The sequence below is a fragment of the Pyrus communis genome, chromosome 17 (genome assembly GCF_041283825.1).
Source record: "Pyrus communis isolate YQ-2024b chromosome 17, ASM4128382v1, whole genome shotgun sequence".
Taxonomy (NCBI): domain Eukaryota; kingdom Viridiplantae; phylum Streptophyta; class Magnoliopsida; order Rosales; family Rosaceae; genus Pyrus; species Pyrus communis.
Window position 1 is genome coordinate 13,366,711 of NC_142581.1, and position 23,260 is coordinate 13,389,970.

General features: G+C 37.2%; 1 long non-coding RNA gene across 1 annotated transcript; it reads right to left on the minus strand.

Moving 5' to 3' along the window:
* Window positions 1-15,577: 15,577 nt before the first annotated feature.
* Window positions 15,578-18,669, minus strand: LOC148689494 (uncharacterized). Its single transcript, XR_015958745.1, has 2 exons — window positions 18,393-18,669; window positions 15,578-18,296 (listed from the first exon to the last, which is right to left on the minus strand). It is a non-coding gene; the product is annotated as an uncharacterized LOC148689494 (long non-coding RNA).
* Window positions 18,670-23,260: the final 4,591 nt, after the last annotated feature.

Here is a 23,260-nt window from a genome sequence, read left to right on the forward strand (position 1 = left end):
TCAAAGCAAAGGTATCTCATATCATCAAGGTCAAAAGCAAAAGTATCTCATATCATGCTCTTTCCCTGTCTTTTTCTTTGTCCTTGTTCTTACTCGCATGGCAAAGTAAAAGAAGCAATCAGCCGGCACTTGGAGTCAGTCTTCCGATCTGGAGCCAACTGCCTGGAATCTATTCCTGATTGCTTACCTAGCGTTGCTCTCGAGTAGTCATCTTCAACAGTTGATACACTTCCAGAGAAGGGACCACTTCTGCAAAGGGGAGCGAGTAAGGCAAGTGAAAATGATACATTGAAGCATGTGGAGACAAACTTAGGCTGAGTTATCCTCCAACCCTTTTCAATACGAATTGGAAAGATTGAACAAAGAAACAGACCAAAGGAGTAAGCTCAGACCTTCGGAGGAGACCAAAAAAACCATCCTGCTGCCCAGTTCAAGAAGTAGCACAAAGGAAAATCAACGATGGGCAGAAACCAGTTCAAGAGTAAGCCTGTGGAATCACAAAGATCAAAGCCTCAATGCAATTACCAAGGAGAAGATGGAATTTACACTCTATAACCAGATTTGCTTCTCTAAACTCTTCTCTTTGTTAATTACATTATGCCATGTTTAATATGTTTAGTTGCTTTTTGTGTGTTTACTTATGTTTTGTGTGAATCTATGCTTAAAACATTGAGGACAATGTTTGATTTAAGTGTGGGGGGGTAACTAAACTAAGTATATTTAATGCAAATTCGTGGGATTTTATCACCCATAACTTCAAATGTTGTTCCTTGCTGTTTTAAGGTGTTTTTTAAGTTGTTTTAGAGTGTTTTAGTATGTTTTGTTTTTATAACTCCGAAAATCACATAAAAATTTGAAAAACATGTTTTAAAAAAAAAGCCTAAAAAGAGTGTTTTGAGTTGTTTTTGTGTGTTTGTGTCTTAGGGTACCTTCCAACACAATGATAAGGATTTGGTTTATAGTTGCATGACTGTTAAAAAGAGTTATAAACATAGATGAAAGTTTGATTTACTCTTGGTATATGCTTGGTTATGGTTATAATGTATGACTTCACATGCAATCATAAAAGAAAAATTCGTTTTTTTTGTAACATGCTTGAAGGAAGGAACTCAAACAAACGCTACATCCCTGTGAGACTCGAGCCATTACCTTCTTTGGAGAGTTATTTTCTGTGATTCTTTGTTTTCTAAAATTGTTGCATGATCTCATTATTCCTTGCTTGGTTGCTACTTAGAATGCAATTGTATCATGATAGAACTAAATGCTAGAACTTATATCCGTTTCATTCAAAGCATGATATTGATTGCATAAAGATGAAGTTGTTAGTCAAGCCAAAGCCAAAAAGCCTATCCCTTTTCACATGTATTGTAGGATTACCCCTTTTGAGCCTTTTCAAGCTTATTTTCTTTGTTAACCCCTTGTTCTTAAAGGATAGTGAAGCATGACTTAGAATGAACTCCTTTTGATCAATATACTGCAGAAAATAAGTGTGGGGGAAGATAATAGGGCACGGCCAAAGAATGAAATAAAGAAAAAAAAAAAAAAAAAAAAAAAAAATTGTTGAAAAGAAAGAAAAAAAAAAAAAAAATAAGAGTTGAAAAATAAGTGAGAATGATCTCACAAGCATTGGTTATTGAAGGAAGGGTCCAAAAGAGTGAATTTGACCCTAGTTGTTGCATGAATCTTCCCTTGTGTTTAAAAGTTGATTTCTGCCATTAAAAGTGAGTTTAAGTGTCAATTTCATTACTTCGCTTCCTATTACTTTAAGAACCTTTGTTTTACTTTACCTTTCTTTGTTAAACCATTACCCTTAGCCCCGTTACAACCCTCAACTTCTATCTTGATGTTATGTATTCAATATGTGGAGTTTGGAATTGATATGAGCTTATGGAATCACTGGTTCTCATTCTAAGTAGTAGCATTCCATTCATGAGATCATATTCATGTCATTATCGTAAATCCAGAAAATGCTTTCTTTATTATAACATATGTGAGTGTTAGAATTCATATTTACATCAATCTTCTCACATATAACTAGTGTAGGGTGTGTAGTCAGAAAATCTGTGTGAAAAACGAGTGCATATTTTGTAAGGATTTGAGCAAATTCTCTAAAAGCATGTTACTACTTTCGAAATGTGTTTTAAATGCTTAATTGTGAACTAGTATGTGGTGACTATGATTAAGAATGTACTTAACTGTAAAGATGGCTAAAAATCTATGGGACTAATGATTTTTAACTTGTCATGTGCATTGGAAATCTGAGACGATTGTTGGAAGGTGTAGGTTGTGTTTTGTTCGTTTTGTTTTGTTTTTGGTTTCTTTTGTTTTGTTTTGCTCGAGGACTAGCAAAAGCTAAGTGTGGGGGTATTTGATAGGAGCATATTTATGCAACTTAAATGGCTTGTTCTCGTACATTTACGTTATGTTTCTTTAGTTATTTTAGTACTTTAAGCTATTTTCGTGTGTTTGTAGGTCCAAAGGGCTAAAGGAGCAAAAAGATGCATTTTGGAGACTTTTGGAGCACTTTTGGGCTAAGGACGGATAGCTTATGCTTGAAGCCAAAGTGTTGGACGAAATTGAAGACCTAATTGGAGCCAAAGTGTTGGAACCTTGTTCTCTTTAGTTTTAGGACATTTAAACCTTTCCTAATCCCAATCATGCCATGCATAACACACATCCATTCTAACACATTGTCATTGCACATGCATTTCCTTCATTAGTTAACCCACATGCACTTATCACTTATCATCACCACTTAACCACTTATCATATCATAACCACATATCATATCACTTATCACCTATCACTTAACATATCATCCACCTACTTCACCTACAACATCCACTTCACCTACAACATCCACTTCACCTACAACATCCACCTACTTCACCTACAACATCCACCTACTTCACCTACAAATGACATAGCCATATGTTCCCTCCACTACTCCTATAAATACCCTTGCATTCATTCATTCATGGACATCTCATTTCATACACAACACACCACAAACACATCCCTTTCTCTCTTAGCCTTGAGTCTCCCTTAGAATCCAAAAACCATCTTTCCATTTCCATCACTCCTCACTCCATTCCACACTTCCATTCCCCCAAACCAACTATCCTTAGACCTTATGCTACAATAAAGAGGAAGAGAAGAGGGCCTAAACGTTCATACAATTCAAGTTTGAGTTGTTGGAATGTTTAGGTGTTTCTTTGATTTCAATGTTTAATTTTAATTCTCTTTGTTTTGTATGAGGAACTAAACCCCCCCTTAGCTAGGGGGTGATTCGAAATATATGTTTATGCTTGCATTTTGATTTGATTACTTCTAATTGCATTTCATAAGTTGTTGATTCAATTTGTTTAACCGTTTGATTGATAACTTATTTATGTATGTTTATTAAGAATGCGCGCTTAATTTTCATGCATGAATATGACGCTAGAATATAAGTGATTTTCACCTAATCGTTATGTACTTATATTCACAAGTAGTGGAGGTTGCTTATAAACAATCGCGTTAAATGAATTCTTGGCACGAGTTTCATGCTCATCATAGTAACGAATGCCTCGTCAACACTTATAGTTTTCATAATGCTTAATGATCTTTGATTGTATCTTTATTGTGCTGTTCACGTAAAGGACTTTTGGAGAATGTTGTGAATTGCGTTGCGCTAACCCATCCAATTCATTAACTTAAGGAAAACTTGACGGTTAATTTAAGCGGACCTAATTAACTTGGAGTGTTGAGAATTAATGATTTATTGAAATGCAATTGGAAATCGTTTTATTATGCAAGTATAACATGTATGGAGATGAACCCCTTAGCTAGCATTCATCCATTCAATTCCATCACATTCATATTTACATTCTGTCTAGTTTATTAACTTGTTTCGTTATTTCAATTTTCGTAAAACCTAAACCCCCCTTTACTTTCTTGTTCTTTAATGCTTAGAATCTGTTTAGTTTATGTTTTAAAGTATTTTTGAATTCTTTGAGTCTAGTTTAGTGTTTTATATTGTGTTTTTATGTTTTTGAGTCAAATCCAAGTGATTAACAATCCCTCCTAATCCCCGGTCCAGAACGATCCCTACTTATACATATACTACAATTTGACAAAAAGAGGGTTTAATTTGTGCGCGTATAAATTCTCGCACCAATGCTACGCAATCACACTACGCAACCACGCAGGGATTATGCAAGCAATTTCTTGCATTGCACGACAACGTCACCACCAAGAGAAAATTATGACCACAAGGCACTACGCAGCGAAACCACGCTGTAGTCTTTTGCACAGCACCACGCGGTAAAAAGTGACACACTACAACAAGTTCCAAACAGCAAAACTCATGGCAGCAGCAGCTACAGGGCACGACACAAACAACAAGCACAGAAACAGTGTACGACAAGGGTGTTTTGTGACAAAAAACATACACCCAATTGTCCTATAAATAGGGATCAATTGCTTGATAATACTATAGGGAGAATACATACCAAATAGCAAAGGAAAATAAAAAATAAAAAAATAAAAAAAGAAGCACATTCTAGCCGCAAGAAGGAAGCAAATTCAAAGCAAAAAAGGGCAAGGTAAAATCAGCAACAAAGAGGGAAACATGCTGCTTTTTGCAACAGAAATCAGCAAAGAAAAGAAAAGGAAACAAAGAAATAAGGAAAGGGCTTCAAAATTTCCAAAACATCAAAGGAAATCCCTCCAAAGCAAGGACAAGTCTTCAAGATTCCCAAACCAAGGGGGAAGACACTCTCTTTGCCGTGGAAAAGAAAAGGGAAAGGAAAAAAAATACAAATCCTACTTACCCAAGGACAAGCATTAAAGCTTTCCAACATCTTGAAGGAAATCACCAAAGTTTTCCAAAACCTTGAAGGAAATCACCCTCATTGCCAAAATTGAAGGAGGCTCCTACTTAAGGAAGGAAAAAGCATTTTTCCCACAACAAGGGAAAAAATCCAAGTCTCAAAATACACCAAATGTATTTTGTCAAAATTATGGAAAATCAATATGCACAATAAGTATGTGCCAATTTATCCATTTCCAAAATTTCTTTCAAGATCAAGCCTCTACGGCCCTTGAAGAAAAGTTTCATTTCTTTCAAGATCAAGCCTTTACAACCCTTGAATGAAAATTTCATGGCTTTCAAGATCAAGCCTCTACGGCCCTTGAAGAAAATTTTCATTTCTTTAACATGAAGCCTCTACAGCCTTTGAAGAAAGTTTTCATTTATTCAAGACCAAGCCTCAATGACCCTTGAAGAAATGTTTCATTCAAGAAATATGCCTCAACGGCCTTTGACGAAATTCATCATGTCAATTCAAGAAATACGCCTCTACGGCCCTTGAGGAAGCAAGCTAATTCAAGATCAAGTCTCAACGACCCTTGAGTTAGAACATTTACATTATAGGACTTCAAAACACGTTTCCTACATGTGACAAGCACATGCCTATAACGCGCCTTGAAATAGGGGCATTTGTAAACATGTAAATTTCGTTGCATACAAATGATGAATCACAAAACTCCACATGGCATATGACTCATCACAAATAGACAAGTCATGAAAGACATGTGGCACAAATCAAGCAAAGGAAGTACAAAACCTTTCCAAAAGTCAGCAAAAGGGAGAAAATCCCTCTTAAAATCAGCAAAGAGTCCAAGTTGCTCCCAAAACCGGAAAGAAAGCTAAAGCATCTTTATAAAATAAGCAAGAATTGAAAATTGCTCACAAAATAGGTAACAAGCCCTATAATTCGGCCAAGGTAAAGGAAAGTGGCTGAAACTAAGACACAAAACATGCCTAAATTATCCTGTGGATGAATCAAGACACAAATCAAGACCAAATCCATACAAAGCAAACTTTGAGAAGTCCATAAATACAAGGTCCTCAGACAAGCATAAAGGTCGACAATTTCTATATTAAAGGGCCGAAATTCTCACAAAATGAGAATCTCTACCAAATCTTTGAAGACTAATATGCTGCCAAAGCTCTCTTTGAAGAACGTACAATCAAAGCCAAAGCTTTCTTTCAACCAAAGCCGAAATATTCCCTTGAAGAATCAACAGGCACTTGTGCCGATTCCTTCAAGACTTTGTTGCAAGCTTAAAACTTGAAACGACATTCGATTCAAGATCAAGTCACCAAGACCCTTGAATCAACAAAATCCCACATCAACATCACCTTTGCCATAGGTTATACACAAACCCAGAGGAGATCAAGTCATCATGACCCTTGGATCAACAACCTACGCATTTACATCAAATTTGAAGATTGAATCAGAGGAAAATTGTAAACAGAGATTGTAACCCTACAAATTCATCAATACAAATCTAGTTTGTACACATGTTCTCATTTCATTCGTTACAGAATTTTCATGTTTACAATAATATCAATAAAGTAATTATCCAAAAATTTAAAACAAACACCAAACAAAAAAAAAAAGGAAATTGTTCAAAACTTAAACTAAGAAAAATAAGTGGATTCAGCCAACATTGGCCCATGTCTAAAAAACAATCTAATCCATGGGAGTGGATGCCTTTTGAAAATCAAAAATCTACATGGTTGTACCTTCATGTTACTTGAGCAAAGTTTGTCTCAATCTTCTGGAGACATGAATGATACTCAGCAATGGCTTGAGGAGAAGCTCTGCAAACGCTGGAGCAATGTTCTTTGGATACATATCAAGATGACTAGAAACTTCATTGGTTTGAGCTTTGCCCTTAGTCTTAAAGTTGGAAACCTTGGAACTTAAGGAATCGCGCTTCGGGGTCGGATTTCCTCCCTTTGGATTGGCTTCTGCTTAAGGAAAAATTTGTCCTAACTAAGAACATGCAAGAATATTTGAGCATACAAGCATACATATAACACTTTAAAGTAAGCATGCACTCAAAATAATTCTATTGAATTTTACCTAGATCCAATTACCCTTTAAGAATAAAAACCCATTAAAGCGACTGACCCAGTAAATCCACCGGCGGGTCCTTTTCTAGTTGCATATCTTGTTCCAACGTTAAATCTATGACTTCCAAAACCTAGTGAATGGTGAACCATAAGACTGTTTAACAACATTAAAGAGAAGTGAGAGTTTGAGATTCATTACCCTTGAAACTTATCCTTGTTTAGACAAGGGATTCACTCAAGTGGAGAGCCTTCAAGTTACCTCCTTGCTCCTTGGATCTTTCCTTGTGTTTGTGTTCTTCTCTCCTTGGATGGTTGCTTCTTTGTTTCTCCTTTGCTCCTTGAGGATGCAAGGAAATGATCTCCAAAACACCAAAGGTTTGGTGTCTCTAAGTCTCCACATCAAGGATGAGGTGTGAAGAGAAAAATGATCTCCAAAACACCAAAGGTTTGGTGTCTCTAAGTCTCCACATCAAGGATGAGGTGTGAAGAGAAGATGGATGACTAGGAAGAAAGAAGATTGCTAGTTGTTTTCTCCCTAGTATGGCTAACCTCTTTAGAAGACAAGGAGAGAACAAAATTTACTCTTTTGCCTTAAAGAAACTGTAATGAGGTTAAAGTAAAGATGCTTTTGTACCTTATTCTTAAGTGAGTGGCAAACTTGCAATTAAGCCAAGTTCATCTCTACACTCCCTATGGTTAGCCTTGATATGCTTAGTGTGTTAATTGGCCATTTTGTTTTAATTGTTACGCAACTTAAACTCAATGGGCCTTGTAGACCAAAACTCTTTTAGGCCCCGAAACCTGAAACTAATTTAAAAGCCCAATACAAAACATTTCGTATGATTAATTAACTAATAAATTAATGTTGACCATCCTCTATTAAACTATTTAATTGCTTATCCATCTCATTTATAATTATTCACGTTCATCCTTACTAGATGTACGATCCATTAGGTTCTAATTATGAGACAATGGGTGATTGTCACTCTTAACGGTCGATTGTGAATTGAAACAACATTTCAATTCTACCTTTGATGAAGATTAGTGTTTGTTAATCTTCAGGGCTTTCACAAACCATGAGTGACAACTAACAATATGTCATGGCTACCAAAGCTAAGTAGAAGTGGTTGGAGAACCTATCCAATTACAACTACAATGCAATACGGTCATTGTCAGATTCAATACTCTTGATCAAATTGTTTAAATGATAGTTTGTTTCATGCCTACTATCCAATGTGATACTTCTCTATATGATTCTATGGAATATGATTTAGAACATTCTTCCTAAATTATATTCATTTGCTTTGGCCATAAACTCCTGAATCATATCTCAGAGTATTCTCCTTCCATAATGGAAGGTTAAATATCCCTTGTTGTGCATTCACATGCCTAAAAGACTAGATAGCTTGACTCCAACAATGTCATGGACACTCTCAATGGAAAGCCTTTAACATAGTTAAAGATCAAGGACCTAACCATTAGACAACTATGATGTCTTAAGTCAAATGACTACCTTGCAGTATTGCAACTTATGAGTTCTTACATGACATGTATGTTAGAACTCTCTTTTGATTATTGTTTAGTAGACTCAACAACATTTTAAGCACTTACGTGTTTGTCTTAGTGTCCAACACTAAATGACTTAAGACTCGTCATATTCCCGCTTGAGTTAACATAACACATACTAACCTTAGCAGATTTGCCTATGCCCAATTAACAATCATATGGCTAAGAACATTTTAGGAATGAACGTAAGATAAATGTCTCGTTAAACTAACTTACTTAGATCACTTCTCTCTTAGGTTGAATACATTCATCGGATTCTATTATTACATAAGCACATGATACAATAAATAGTGATTCACAATAAGTTTTGCCATTCCATTGAACAAATAAGATTTTAACATAATGAGTATTCCAAAAATTATTACATCCAATGAATGGCTTTAAAGGCATACTTCCAACATTTGCTCAGTCGACCTTAGGCCTGTGGCTGAGGGTTCGTACCTTTGCCATGACCTTGATGTTTTTTGCGGCCCTTGTGGCCTTGAGATGTTGTAGCATGCGCTTCAGGAGCATCATTCGAGCCAGTAGGGTTAACTTGATGATTCTTCATCAAATGCTAGTTTTTCATTTTAGCAATTAGTAAAACAGAGATCAAATCCAAAAAATTTAGTGAATTTATATGCTCTATATTGTTCAAAATATTGGTGGTATGAAAAGTTGGAATGGGTATTCTTCAAGGGATCCTATTCAGTCAAGTAATCTTTGCAGAATTTGATGAGTGATCAGAGTTGACAAACTTTAGAATTGAAGTCATTCATAGACTTGAAGTCTTGGAAGATTAAATACTGTCAGTCAAGTGCTGCGTTAGGTAAAAAGATATCATTCTGGTGATAAAAGCATTTCTCTAAAGCGAGTCAGAGAATGCATAGATTCTTTTTACAAGGTATTTGTTCCGTAATGTATCATGCTTGTGCCTTCTAATGAAGATCATGTCAGTTGCTTTGTCAGCTTCGTCAACCAGTTTGTCCTTAGCCTTTTCTGTGGTGGCTATGAGACTTTTGGTTGTGAGGTGGAGCTTTAAGTTTTGAGCCCACTTCAGGCAATTTATTCCAGAGATTTTCCAAAGTGGTAAAATTGAGTTTGCTAAGAATCGACATGTCGCCACAATAAAGGGAATGAGATCATGGTCAGTGCTATGGGTAAAAACATCTGTTGGACCAAATTTTGGGCAGGTTCTTAGAATGAATCTACAAGAGCAAAGACAATAAAGATCGTGAAACCAAGCGCCATGGATGGTGGTTCTCGGTGTGGACACTCTGACGATCAAGTTAGAAATATAAGGGAGATATAAGCAAAATGCTCTAAAGGGGGGGGGATAAGAGTGTCTAAACCCTTGTGAAGAGTCGAGTGTCCTGTTTGCATAGGCATGCGAGTTCACTTTCTGAGTGCTCAATCATCCTCCTAAAATGTCAGGGCATGTTAAGTCAAAACTATGGCTCTATCCATATAGGTGCACCACCAACATGGGTTAGAACTGTTTGTGTCAGGCACTACAGGGATCAAGGCTCCATCTGACCAATTAGATCTATAGTTAAGATTTGGCAGTTAGGACATGATTGGTGATTAATGGTGTTTGAGTGGGAGTTGTTGCACATTGTATGAGTATCCATGATACCTACTCCCGTCGGAGGGTCTATAGGGTGGCAGATGATGCGAGATTTATAAGCACATAAATTAACCCTCTTTTTATCAATTGTAGTAAGTATGTAAGTAGGGATCGTTCTTAACCGGGGATTAGGAGGGATTGCAAAATCACTTGGAAACTGACTCAAAAACGTAAAATAAAGTTTAAAACACTAAACTAGACTCAAAGAATGCAAAACTACACACTTAAAACACTAAAACAAATCAAAAGACTCGAAACAGCACCAAAACACTCAAAACTGCCTTAAAAACACTTTCTGGGCAGTTTTGAGCACTTTGACTACTTTGGACGAATTTGGGAAATAAATTGATTCAAGACACTTAGAAACACAAACTAAGACACTTTCTAACTAAATTGGACAATAAAGTAAAGGGGGATTGAGTTTTGGACGAAATTAAACTAAATGCACAGATTGCAATTTAAAACAGAATGTAAATATGAATTTGATGGAATTGAATGGATGGGAAGCTAGCTACGGGGTTCATCTCCACACATGTTATACTTGCATATAAAACGATTTCCAATTGCTTTTCAATAAACCATGAATTCTCAACGCCCTAGATTAACCGTGAATTGCACTAATTAACCCTCAGATTTTCTTAACGTTATTGAATTGGATGATTGCATACGACAACCCAAAGCATTCCCCACAAGTCCCCTACATGATTGCATAATAGAGATACAAGCAAGAATCATTAAGTTCTATGAAAACCATAAGCATTGACGAAGCACTTGTTACTATGATTGCATGAAACTTATGCCAAGAATTTACTAAACGCGATTGAGATCATCAACCTTTACTACTTGTGAATATAATTCCATAACGATTAGGTGAAATTTCCTTATATCCTAGCATCCAATTTATGCATGATAATTAAGCGTGCACTCTCAACCAACACACACAAATCAATGTAATTCACATAGATAAGTAAATTGAATTCACAACTTATGAAACACAATTAGAAGTAATCAAATCATATCGCAAGCATAAACATGTATTTCGAATCCCCCCCCCTAGCCAAGGGGGGGTTTAGTTCCTCATACGTACAAGACAAAGATAAGTAAATTTAACCATTGAAATCAAGGAAAGGAAACACCTAAAAATTCCAACAACTCAAACTTGAATTGTATGAACGTTTAGGCCCTCTTCTCCTCCTCTTTGTTGTGGCACAAGGTCTAAGGATAGGTTTTGGGGTGGTATTTGTATGGAGGAATGGATGTGTGATGGTAAGGTAGTGTTTTGGAGGGATGGGGAGTGGTTGGAGTGGCTGCAATGGGGGAGAAAATGCACGGCAGAGAGTGGTGTGATGGTGTGAATGGCTGAATGGATTGTGGATGTGTGGAATGGTTGGATGCACGGCACAAAGGGATCCCCCCTTGGTGATGGGATTGCATGGTTTTATAGGGAGAGAATGGGAGAGAATGTGAGAGAATGTGGCTGAATGATTAAAGAGGGAATGCATGTGGAATGACAGCTAGGTTGGTTGGTGGAAAGCTGGAATTGCAAAGGGGAATGCATGTGCACGGCAAGGTGTGGAGAAAGGGGTGAATGTGCATGTGGCTGATTTAAAGAATGGGAGAGAGTGGAAAAACAGCTAGGGTGAATGATTAAAGGGTGTGGCTAGGTTGGAAAGAAGGGAATGTCTTTTATTTCTGAATTTAGGCAAGGATTTAGGAATATAAAAGTGTATGTGCGTTATGGCTGAAATAGGTATGAGAAAGGAAGGTGTTTAAGTGTTTAAAATAGGGAACAAAGCCCTTCCTTGCACGGCAAGGAAGGGAGACACAAGGAAACACACGGCATTGCTTAAGGTTGCAAGTTTTGTGACCTAGAATAGGTAAGAGCCCTTGATATTGCTGAAACTTGGAGTCTTTAATTTCGTCCATTCCTTTTGCTCCAAACATAAGCTATCCATTCCAAGTCCAATTTTGCTCCAAAATGCTCCAAAATGCATCTTTTTGCTTCCTTAGCCATATGAACCTAAAAACACACGAAAATGGCTTAAACTACTAAAACAACTAGGAATTAACAATATAAATGCACGAAAACAAGCTAAGTAAGTCGCCTAAATATGCTCCTATCAGCGGACTATGTAATCCCAATAGAACTCCAACTACATAGTGGTCTTGAGAACCTCATTGGGAACCACCCCATGTTCGCATGTTGCTTCAGTATCACCCTTAGTGTGCTACTCATTCCAAGACAGATCAAGAAATTAGCAAGACCCTAGTGGTAACGGTGTAGACTATTGCAAGGTCACTGTTCCAGAGAGGTAGAACATATGGTCTCACAAAGTCCATAGTCAAAAGTAGAAGGTTTGGGTTCTATAAACATTATTTAGTTTAAATTAAGCATGAAAAGAGTTCAAGTTTCATAGGGCGTATTGTTTTAAAGAAAATTTCAGGTTTCAAAAGCACTAAATTCGAAACTACAAGTTTGATTTAAATGAACTTCCAATTACAAAGAGGTTACTTGGAGGCTGGGAGCTTGTTGAAGCAAAAAGAAGCCTAATATAGGACTTGGGTCGACACGAGCAGCAGCCCAACAATATCTAGGTGCAAACTGCAAAAACAGGAGCCCAGTAACAGCTGGGGCAGGCCGAGAAAAGGAAAGCCCAAGTCTTAGGATTGGACCTCCAAATGTAACAGGCCTAAAGGATTGGGTTGTAGAGCATGATGCCAAAACAGCGTCATATTGTGAACGGCATCAGGTGTGGCTACGTGGTTTCAGCACTGTACTCACACAATTCACCGTAGTAATATCAAATAACCTTATAAAACATAAAATTGCATAACAAAATCAACTTAATAAAATATTGCATAGGCATGAACAATATGTTTAATTGAGCAACAATGCAGTATATAAAGTAAACTTAAACTTGGGATTCATACTTCATGGTGAATGTTTTCATGCTATTAGGGCTCGTAAAATATCAATTATGTGTTTTAGAAGAACATGGATTGGTTGAAAATGATGAAAGCCTTTCAATGTTGTAGAAGATAATTCTCCAAAATCCTTCAATTCCTTAACACATTAACAGTAACGTGCTGATAACGTGTTGTAGGTTTATTTTACTGAGGGAAAAGAAAAGGACAAGGTCAGGGACAGAGAGAGTGGAGAGAGTTTGGGAATTATGTGTGTGATTTCTCACCCCATTCTGTCTTTATTTATATAGTGATAAGGAAGAGATAATCTTGTTCTCCAAGTAACACAAATACAACAAGGAAACATCTAAAAGAAATGATAGAATGATACACATAATTTACTAGGATTTACACAAGCATACTCATTATAAAATTAGGACTGCAAAAAAAAAAAACAATAAGACAACACTGCATGTATCTAGGGATGGGCAAAATACCCACGAGTATGGGTAACCACAGTTATCCACCTATTTAAAATGGTTACGGTTATATGTAACTGTTTAGATAACTAAACAATTGTACCCATAACCGTTTACCCGTGAATTTGAATGGATGGTTATGGGTATTACCTGCAGTTATAAGTGGGTACCCATTTAACTATTTATTTTAATATATGTAAAATTAAAATTAAAAAAAATTAAAAAAATTAAAAAAAAAAACCCTAAATTAATAAATTGTTAGGTCGGAATCTTGCTAAATCTAAGTTCGAGTTTATTTAACATTCACTGCATGCTAAAGTTAAACATACGGTGGTTGGAAGGGAATTGATGTATTGACGTGCTTTCATATATATATATATATATATATATATATATATATATATATATATATTACTTTCGTCTTTGCTAATTAACGGTTATAAATTAATGTTTGATGCTTAGGTGCTGGGCTACTAAGAAAAATCTCATCAATTCGTTGTTAAATATGTTGGTGTTTAATTGTCAAGAAAAGAAAATCTGGACAAATTTCATTTTTTTAATTTTCAAGTTGTTAAAAAACTATATAGATGGGTAAAAATTGGGTAAATGGGTAAAAAAAGGGTAAACAGGTATGCGGTTACGGTTAAATGGATACGCAGTTATGGATATAGTTAATCGTTTATAAACGGTTATAAGTATGGGTATAACTGTTTATGGAATTACCCAATGGGTAAACGGTTATGCAGGTAAGAGATTAAACAGTTATAGGTAAATAACCACGGTTACCCCCGCCATAATCGTTGCCCATCCCTATCTGTATCGACCAGATCAAAAAAGGATACATCAAATCAGACAACATCAAGCATATTGCGCTGAAATTATTTTTCTTACATCATCATCAAGAGCATCAGGATATTGAAGTCAATAAAATCTGATCCTAAGACAACCTTTCTGACCTCTTTACAAAGTCATTGCCAAAGTCTACTTTTGAGAAGCTTGTCCAAGGAATTCATATGCATAAATTGTTTGATTATCAATGCTTGTAATTCTCATTTGGAAGTTTTGCCAAACTCAAGGGCAATATTGAGAAGTATACTCATTTAATCTTAATGTACTCTTTTTCCCTACGATAAGTAGTATTTTTCCCAATAGGGCTTTTCCTACTTAACGAGGTTTTAATGAGGCAATTGTCCTAGGCTAGTCAAATATACTCTTGTGTGCTTTCTATTTGCATCATGAACGCGTTTAGTTTTGGCTTAATGCAACTTCTCATTTTTCTCCTTAGACTATGGGCTTTATCCTACCTTGGATTTTACCATAGCCAAGTTTTGTGAGTTTTATTAGTTATGCATTCTTTCGTTTCTTTTGAAACTCGTATTCGTTCACTGTGCCGACAACTTCATCAACTATTCCTACGTCATCACAAGAAGATCTAATGTGCCATCTATTTGAGTATTTACACACTCAATGTAGAGTGTTGCAGTCGTAATATCTTTAAGAATGTGATTGTGTAAATCCTAGTAGATTATATGTAAGATTCTCTATGAGATCTTTTAGATGTTTCCTTCTTGTACTTGTGTTACTTGGAGAGCAAGATTGTCTAGTCCTATCACTAAAAATAAAAGCACAATAGGATGAGAAAGCACAAGAGGGTGAGAAATCACACCATAAAATTTTCAAACTCTCTCCACTTACTTTCTCGCTCTCTGATGTCAGCCTTCTCCCTTTTTTTTCCATCAGTAAAATAGGTCTACAACAATTTTTTCATTTTTTATAGGGTAAATTACACTTTACCGCCTCAAGTTTGAGGTCTATTACAATCGCATACAACATCTTCAAAATATTTCACTTTCATACATCACCTACTATTTTATTTCAATATAGTACCTCCGTTACATTTTCTATCCATAGATCTATTAAGAGCTGACGTGATTGCGGTGGGCTCATGGTGGAGAATCCGAGAGAGGAACGGTGCAGCCTTGGACAGAGGAGGTTGCTGCTATGGTTAGGGGAGGGGGTTGCGGGGGAGGTGGGGTTGCCGGGGAGGTAGGGGTAGGTGGGATGGGGGTTTTAGGTTGCAGGGAGAGGGTCGGGGAAGAAGATGGGTTTTGGGAATTTTTTTTTTTTTTCAACTTTTCTTTAATTAATTATTTTTAAGTGATATGTGGGGTATGAAAATGAAATGTTTTGAAGATGTTGTATGCGATTGTAATAGACCATAAACCTGAGATGGTAAAGTGCAATTTACCCTTTTTTATATTTTATGAGTTTATTCTTCAAGACAACCTACCATACACATTTAGACCCCTTTTTTTATCTCTATAAATAATGAGAGAATGGCAATTTGGTGAAACATTCATTACCAAAAAAATGCCCTCTCTAATTAAGCATTTGTAAAATGAGGATTTAACTACCAAGGGTAAAATAGTAATTATAGTAAAATTTTGAATTGAAAAGATTTTGAATTAAAAAATACGAAATAACCCACTCGCATTATGGGTAGGGTTGCTTCAGTTTGTGATCCAGAATCTTAATTGTCAGTTTAAATACTGAACCGAAACACTTTGCAAAATGGAGTGCATTTTTGCTCACCACCCTATTTATCACCGTTAGATGAGTTTAAATTTTGAGATTTTTATTTATCCATTACATGAATCTCGAAATTTAACTTATTTAATGGTAATAAATAGGGTGGTGAGCATACACCACACTAAATGGTGGTGAGCAAAAATACTCTCTACAAAATGCTTTGGGAAAGAAGGTTGAATACCGAAACCGAATCAAAATTTAGTATTTTCAAAATTCAATAATACTGAAATTATTTTTATTTGTTGGTTCGGGATCTGGAATGCATTCTAAAACTTAGTTAAGAAATTGATCTGAAACTAATTAAGAAATTAGCAAAGTACCTGCACTTGCTGGCCACGACAACGAGCCCACTGGTCCTGAACCCATCACATAAAACTAGGATGAGCTCCTTGAACCCAGCAAACGGCTTAGCCAAGAGGCAAGATCATCATCAGTCACGGGCATTCGCTTCAAGCATAGAGAGACAGAGAGCAGAGAGAGGAGGGTGGAAGAGTCGAGAGAGCAAAGAGAGGAAATGAATGAGGTCAAGTCGAGAGACAGAGACGTTGATTTTGCATCAACGGTTGATGACACACTCCAATCCCGCTATCTCTTAAACACCAGGACGGACACGTGCTGGTCGACACCTGATGGTGACGAAGTCATTTTAACATGCATGCAAGTTAAAAAGAAAGAACGAACATAAATAAAATACGTAAATTTAAATATAATGGAAAATGAAAATACGGGAACGTATTCAGAGTATACAACTAATCAAGAATAGTGCAAAAGGAATATTATGAAATAAATGAGATTACAAAGAAAGTGGGTCCTACACCAAGATGACTCGAAGATACTATTACGAAAGTGCCTCGACGCCAAGATTGTACGCCTCGATTCTAAGTCCTGAAATGGGCGCAAAACAAAACGTGAGTGGACCAATTTAATATAAATAATAATAGTACTAAGAAAACCATTTTTCTTTCAAACATACTAACCCCATTATTTGGAAAACACATATAATACTATATAATAGGTTTTTCTAAAAACTCTAACATGCCAAAATGTTTGTAGACAATAAAACCATATCTAAAAGTGATATCAAAAACGGCCGAAGCCAAATCCAAAGGATCTCGTAAATCAAAACAATGATGCACTCAACTAGGGGTATCATAGTCACCCGAAGGCATATCCATCACCCGAGGGTGAAGCTGTACGACACTGTGTTACGCCAGTGAAGAAATATGGTAAGCTCCATCACCCGAAGGTGAAGCTGTACAACTCTGGATTACACCAAAGAAGAAAAGGTACATAACACACCAACATTAGCCGTGGCTAGTGAAGCTATCTGACACTGGTTTCGCCAGTGAAGCTGTGAGTATGTCATAAATATCTCACTACTCATCAACTGTGTCATATGACCATAAACATATATAGATTCATGTTTTGTGTATGCACTCTATGAATACCCACTAATTAAGCACATAAAACATAATTTAAAATCTCATACCAAGCTTAGAATTCAAAACCTCAACATCCGAAATCATAAGCAATTCCATGAACATGATTTCCATGAACATAAATTTCATAAACTTTAAACTAGTAAATCGTAAATCTTTCATAAAACAAATTAGATGAATCATAAATTCTTTATAAATCATAAATCTCGAAATCTGTAAAATGTATCATAAATCGTAATTAATTCATGAAATGTAGAATGCATGCAAGCCTAATATTTTTTATGAAAAAAATATGCAATTTGAGGAGTCCACTCACGGATACTCTGTCGCCGACAAGCAATTCAAACTAGAGAAGAAGGGTCGTCACCAACAAACACACCTAAACACATCAAAGGACCAATTAGCGAAACGATTGAATTTGAGAAAACAAACGTCGGATTCGGATAGGAGGGCACACGCCACCGCACATGCAAAGTTGAGTCACCAGAAAGTCAGCTGAAAGTCATCAGTGCCGCCATCCTCCAGTGGAGGCGTGTGTGCCATGCGCCCGCGAGTACGCCATACTCCCGCGAGTACGCCATACTCGCCTTTGCAAGATTCTAGAAATTTTTCCTCCAACTTCAAGAGCTCGATGCGAGTCCAAATCAAGTGATTCAAGATCCTACATAAAGCTAGAAATGTGGAGAAGAGATCCATACCCTTTTGAGATCCAACGGAGGTCGGAGTTGGCCGGAAAAGTAACCTGAAAGTGGCCTAACGGCCACGGTTTTAGTTTTTCCAGAAATTGCACAGTGACTTCCCTAGTGCTTTCCATGTTCCCACATCACCAAAACCACCCAAAAAATTACTAATCGTAAACCTAAACACGATCTACAATGATATGGACCAAGTTCAAGGCTTACCTTCGCCAGAAACGGCGAGAATTTGCTGGAGAAGTTCTTTCACAGTAACCGCACTGTGCAGTGCAGGAAGGGGACTTTCAAGGGGTTTTTCTCCTATTTCCTCATTCAAGGACTAACAGGGATTACAAGGGAAGGTGGTGGTGCTGTCTTGTTGTTGTTTTAGGTGTGTGGGTGTGTATGTGCAGCTAGTCAAAGGAGGGAGAGAAGAGTAAGAGAGATGAGCGAGGGAGAGAAGAAAATGAAATTAAAAGAAGGCGAGAGAGAACTCTCGGGGAAGGAAGGAACACCCCAGAAAAATGGGGTAGGGGAACGCGTGCCAACCAAGGGCAAGTCCAAAAAGGAAATATCTCCAATTATAAAATTACCTAAATGCCCTTGACATTCAAAAATTCATAAAAATTTCATTTTAGCTCCAAATTCAATTCCGCTCGCTTTTACGAGTTCGTATCGACCATGGCAACGTAAATAAATTAAAATAATAATTTCTATATGTCATAGAACGAGAGTCAACGTTTTTGCTCCGAGGGGCATTTTGGTAAAATCACTCCTTTAAAATTATAAAAACAGTAAAATTAGGGACGGGTTATTACAGTTGATATTAAATCTCAACCAATCTGACAGTTGTAATAATTTAGAATCTTATATATTATATTACATATTTAAATTAAATTATATACATATATAGTATTCGGTTCAGTTTGGTCCTACCAAAATAAGCAAGATTTCATACTGATTCTCGTACCAAATGTTTCTGTTATGGTTCGATTTCAGGTATCTAATGTTTCAGTTTTTTCGTTTCCAGTTCGATTTCAGTTTTCTGGGTATTTTTTTCCACCTCTAGTTGTGTGTGGTTTGCTTCTTTTAACTCTTAAAATTTTTTAATTCGTTTAAATTAAACAAATTATAAAATCAATTTAAAAAAAATTAAATTAAATTACAAAGGAATCAATTGCCACTCGCGCAAGCAGGGGGAAGAGACAAGTATATGTAAAACAAACAACTATTTTGCAAAACCTTAACAAAACATGCCCTCAGCATCTCCAACCGAGGGCTGGCCAGATGGCTCGTTTTAGCCTTCTGGCCCTCTAAGATTCTCCAAGATATTAATATTTCAATGAACAGTATAGGGCCATATTTGCCTTCGTCTCCAACAGAGGGCCAGATGGCTCGTTTTAGCCCTGCCACAAAAAACCATCTCCAACCAAGGGCCAAAGGGCCATAGGGCCAAACATAATTTCTTATTTAAAAACTACAACTTAAATTCTAATCCAACGGCTAAATGACGTCAGCTAGCCATTGGATTTGAATTTTTCTTTTGCTATAAATAGGGTGGATATTGGGCTATAATTCACACAACTTTGAATTCAATCTATTTCAATTCAATCTCTTTCAATTCAAGTTTGCAATGAATTCCAACTTTGGATCCTCTTCGGATTCCAACTTGGGGTCCTCATCCAATTCCAAATTGGAAGCAAAATGGGCGCAAATGAGATGAAAAGATGAGGAGTGTGATGAAGAAGTTCAAGTAAGGTGCAACAAACAAAACATAACAGCAGCCATGGTGTGACAGCCAACTGAGGAACAACCTCAATGGGGTGGCTCTATTGCTGGTCACTCTTACAAACCACGAAATAAAGCGATGTCGCATGCCAATCTGATGAACAACTACTTTAACCCCAATTCGGTGTACACAGAAGAGGATTTCAAAAGTCGCTTCCAGATAAGGCGTCATATCTTCGAGCATTTACTGCGTGATGTCCAGCAAGTCAATCCATACTTTCGACAGAAGCTGGACAGAGTAGACCGCCCTGGTTTCTCACCTCATCAAAAGGTTACTGTTGCACTTCGAATGATGGCATATGGCTCCCCAGCTGATTCGATGGATGAAACCCATGGTATGTCTAAGTCTACATGCCTTGATACTCTTTAACAATTATGTGACACAATTGTTCAGGTTCACAAAGACGAGTACCTCCGCGAACCAAATCAAGAAAATCTGAATCGGCTCCTTCGCAAAGCTGAAGATCATGGGTTTCTAGGCATGATAGGGTCATTAGACTGCATGCATTGGGATTGGAAGAACTGTCCCACCGGATGGCAATGAGGCTTTAGCGGAAGGTCGAGAAAGCCAACTATTGTGTTAGAGGCGGTTGCCTCATATGACACATGGATTTGGCATGCTTTCTTTGGAGTCCCTGGATCCCAAAATGACATTACAGTTCTTGGGCGTTCACCTCTTTTCAATAACTTGACGGAAGGTAAAGCACCTCAACTTCACTACTACATCAACAACCGTCAATACAATATGGGGTATTACTTGGCAGATGGCATTTACCCAAAGTGGGCGACACTTGTCCAAGCAATTCCAAACCCTAGGAATGATGCAAAAAAGTTGTTTACCTTACACCAAGAGGCATACCGGAAAGATGTTGAGAGAGTTTTCGGTATTCTACTAGCACGGTGGAAGATTATTAGCGAACCGGCAAGAGGATGGAGTCGAGAAAATTTGGACTCCATCATGATGTCTTGCATCATATTACACAATATGATAGTGGAGGATGAGCGAGATGAGTATATTGATGGAAAGTCCGATGACAACCAAGAAGATCCAAATAGGTCAAGAAGGGCTCATGCAAAAATATATGATGGGCCTAATTTGCCTTTCAATCCGAGAACTGGTAGTATCTCTATAAATGAGTACATGAGGTGCTATAGAATGATATGTTCTCGTGCCACAAACAAGTACCTACAACATGAGATCTTGTTGCACATCTTTGGGCCAAAAGAAGTATGGAGTAGGCGTTTAAGTTTTATGTTGTTAAATATTTTTTAAAATGTTGTTTAAGTTTCATGTTGTTAAATGGTTTTTTTTTATGTTGTATAATTTGTATGTTGGTTAATGTTATATAATGTTATTTCATATTGTTTAATGTTGTTTCATGTTACTTAATTTAATTTAATGTTGTATAATGGCTTAGGAAGTTATAGGAAAAAAATATAATTTAAAAAAAATATGAAACAAATTTTGTGAAACAGAAGTTATAGGATGACAGCCCGTCTCGAATTATTCGAACCGTAGGTGTGAAATGACATTTTTGCCCCTAGTGGATATTTGTCATTTGTGTGATTGTTGTGGGGGGTTGGCTGGTTGCATCTGGGCAGCACAATTCATCCTCATCTCCATCACCTTCTCCCGTATACCTTCTTTCTCTTTCGTACGGACAAGTACCAAAACCCTTGAAAACGTTGCGGATCAAGGTAGAAAACTATACCTTTGTGTTCGTGAGGACTATACGAGTCCAACCATACAAATTTCAGGTAAGGAATACTTCGATTTCATGTTGAACCAGGGAACCCCGATTTTGGTCACTGTTCATGCACATGTGAAATGTTGTTTTTCAGGGAATTTGAAGCTTGTAGGAAGCTTAGTGAGGTCCTTAGGAAGCTCGAGGTGGTTCGTTAGAAGGATTTGGACGTCGGGATCGTGAGTTACAGGTTTGGCCGGATTTTGCGAAGTTTCTACAGCGAGATTCCGTGAATTTCAGGGCTTGAAAGTGGTAAGGTTTTGTTCTACTTGTTGTAAACTTCATTTTGGTACCAATTTCATGAAATTTGGTTGAAAAACGAGTGAGAAACGAAGGTTTGAAAATTTTCATGTTTTCCGGCGACGGCGATAGCACCGGAGATGTGCCGGAGAAGAAGACGGAATATTCTTAATGGCATCAGGTTAACTTTAACGGAATCTGTTAGTTTTAATGGAATATTCCTAACGCCGTCAGTGTGCCTGACACATGGCCGCGCGTGGGGGGCGCGTCTGGTTGTGCCTTGGCAGGCGCGTAGGGGCGCGTGAGACATCGAAAAATTATTTTAAAAATATGGAGATGTTTGTAAGGTTGAGTAGATCACGTTTGTGTATTCACACACCCCATTTGAGCATTGTATAAGAAGTTATTACCTAGTTTTGGTTATGTGCTTTAAATTGACGTTTTTATAGTTGTTTCGCATATAGGTGAGACTTATCCCAAGGACGAGCGCAGTCACTCGAGGTAGGGGGGCTACGACCCTTCCACTTACCAATAAGTGGGCTTTTGGTTTTCCGTATATACCTATATACTTGCGGTTTTTCCCAGAAAATGATATGGAATGTTTATATGTTTTAAATGCCATGCATTGTCTTTGCCTATTTTAATTATGCATTAGTAGTTGCATATACTTATGTTTGGTGCTGCGGATGTACAGGTAAGTGCCAGGTAAGTTGTAGTTTATAGTGTGACGTAATGGTTATGTGATATACATAGAGAGCTCATAACCTGCACCCCTGGTGTTAGTGCTCCTGCCCAGAGTAGGGCAAAGTCCTTCACTTGATGTTCACCTCCCGCACCACACGCTCATCTTGAATCCAAGTTAGGTGCACAATCCTGTCGTGCAGACCACTATAGGTGGTTCTGACTCGTAGGTGACCCGCGATTATTCACCCAGTCTTCACGTGATCATAGCACTTGAGCATATTTATTTACACCCAGTCCTGTCGTACAAACCACTTAGGTGGTTCCGACTCGTGTGCAGGTATAGTTAGTGAGTTGGAGATTTGAGCTCTAGATTCAGCCGTATAGGTCACGTTAGTGACTCCGACTGACATATTACATTGCAGTGATTGACATTACCTAGGTTACTTACAGTTTATGTAGAGGCATTCGACATGGCATATTTCTGAGCATGTTTTCGATATATGTGTATATTCTATTTTCTGGGAAACTTTACAAGTTTTACGGCGAGGGGTTAGAACTTTTGATATTGAAATGATTTTGAAAAGCTTTGTTTTTGCCCACTCACACTTTATGTTTTGCGCCCTTCCAGGTTCTAGTTGG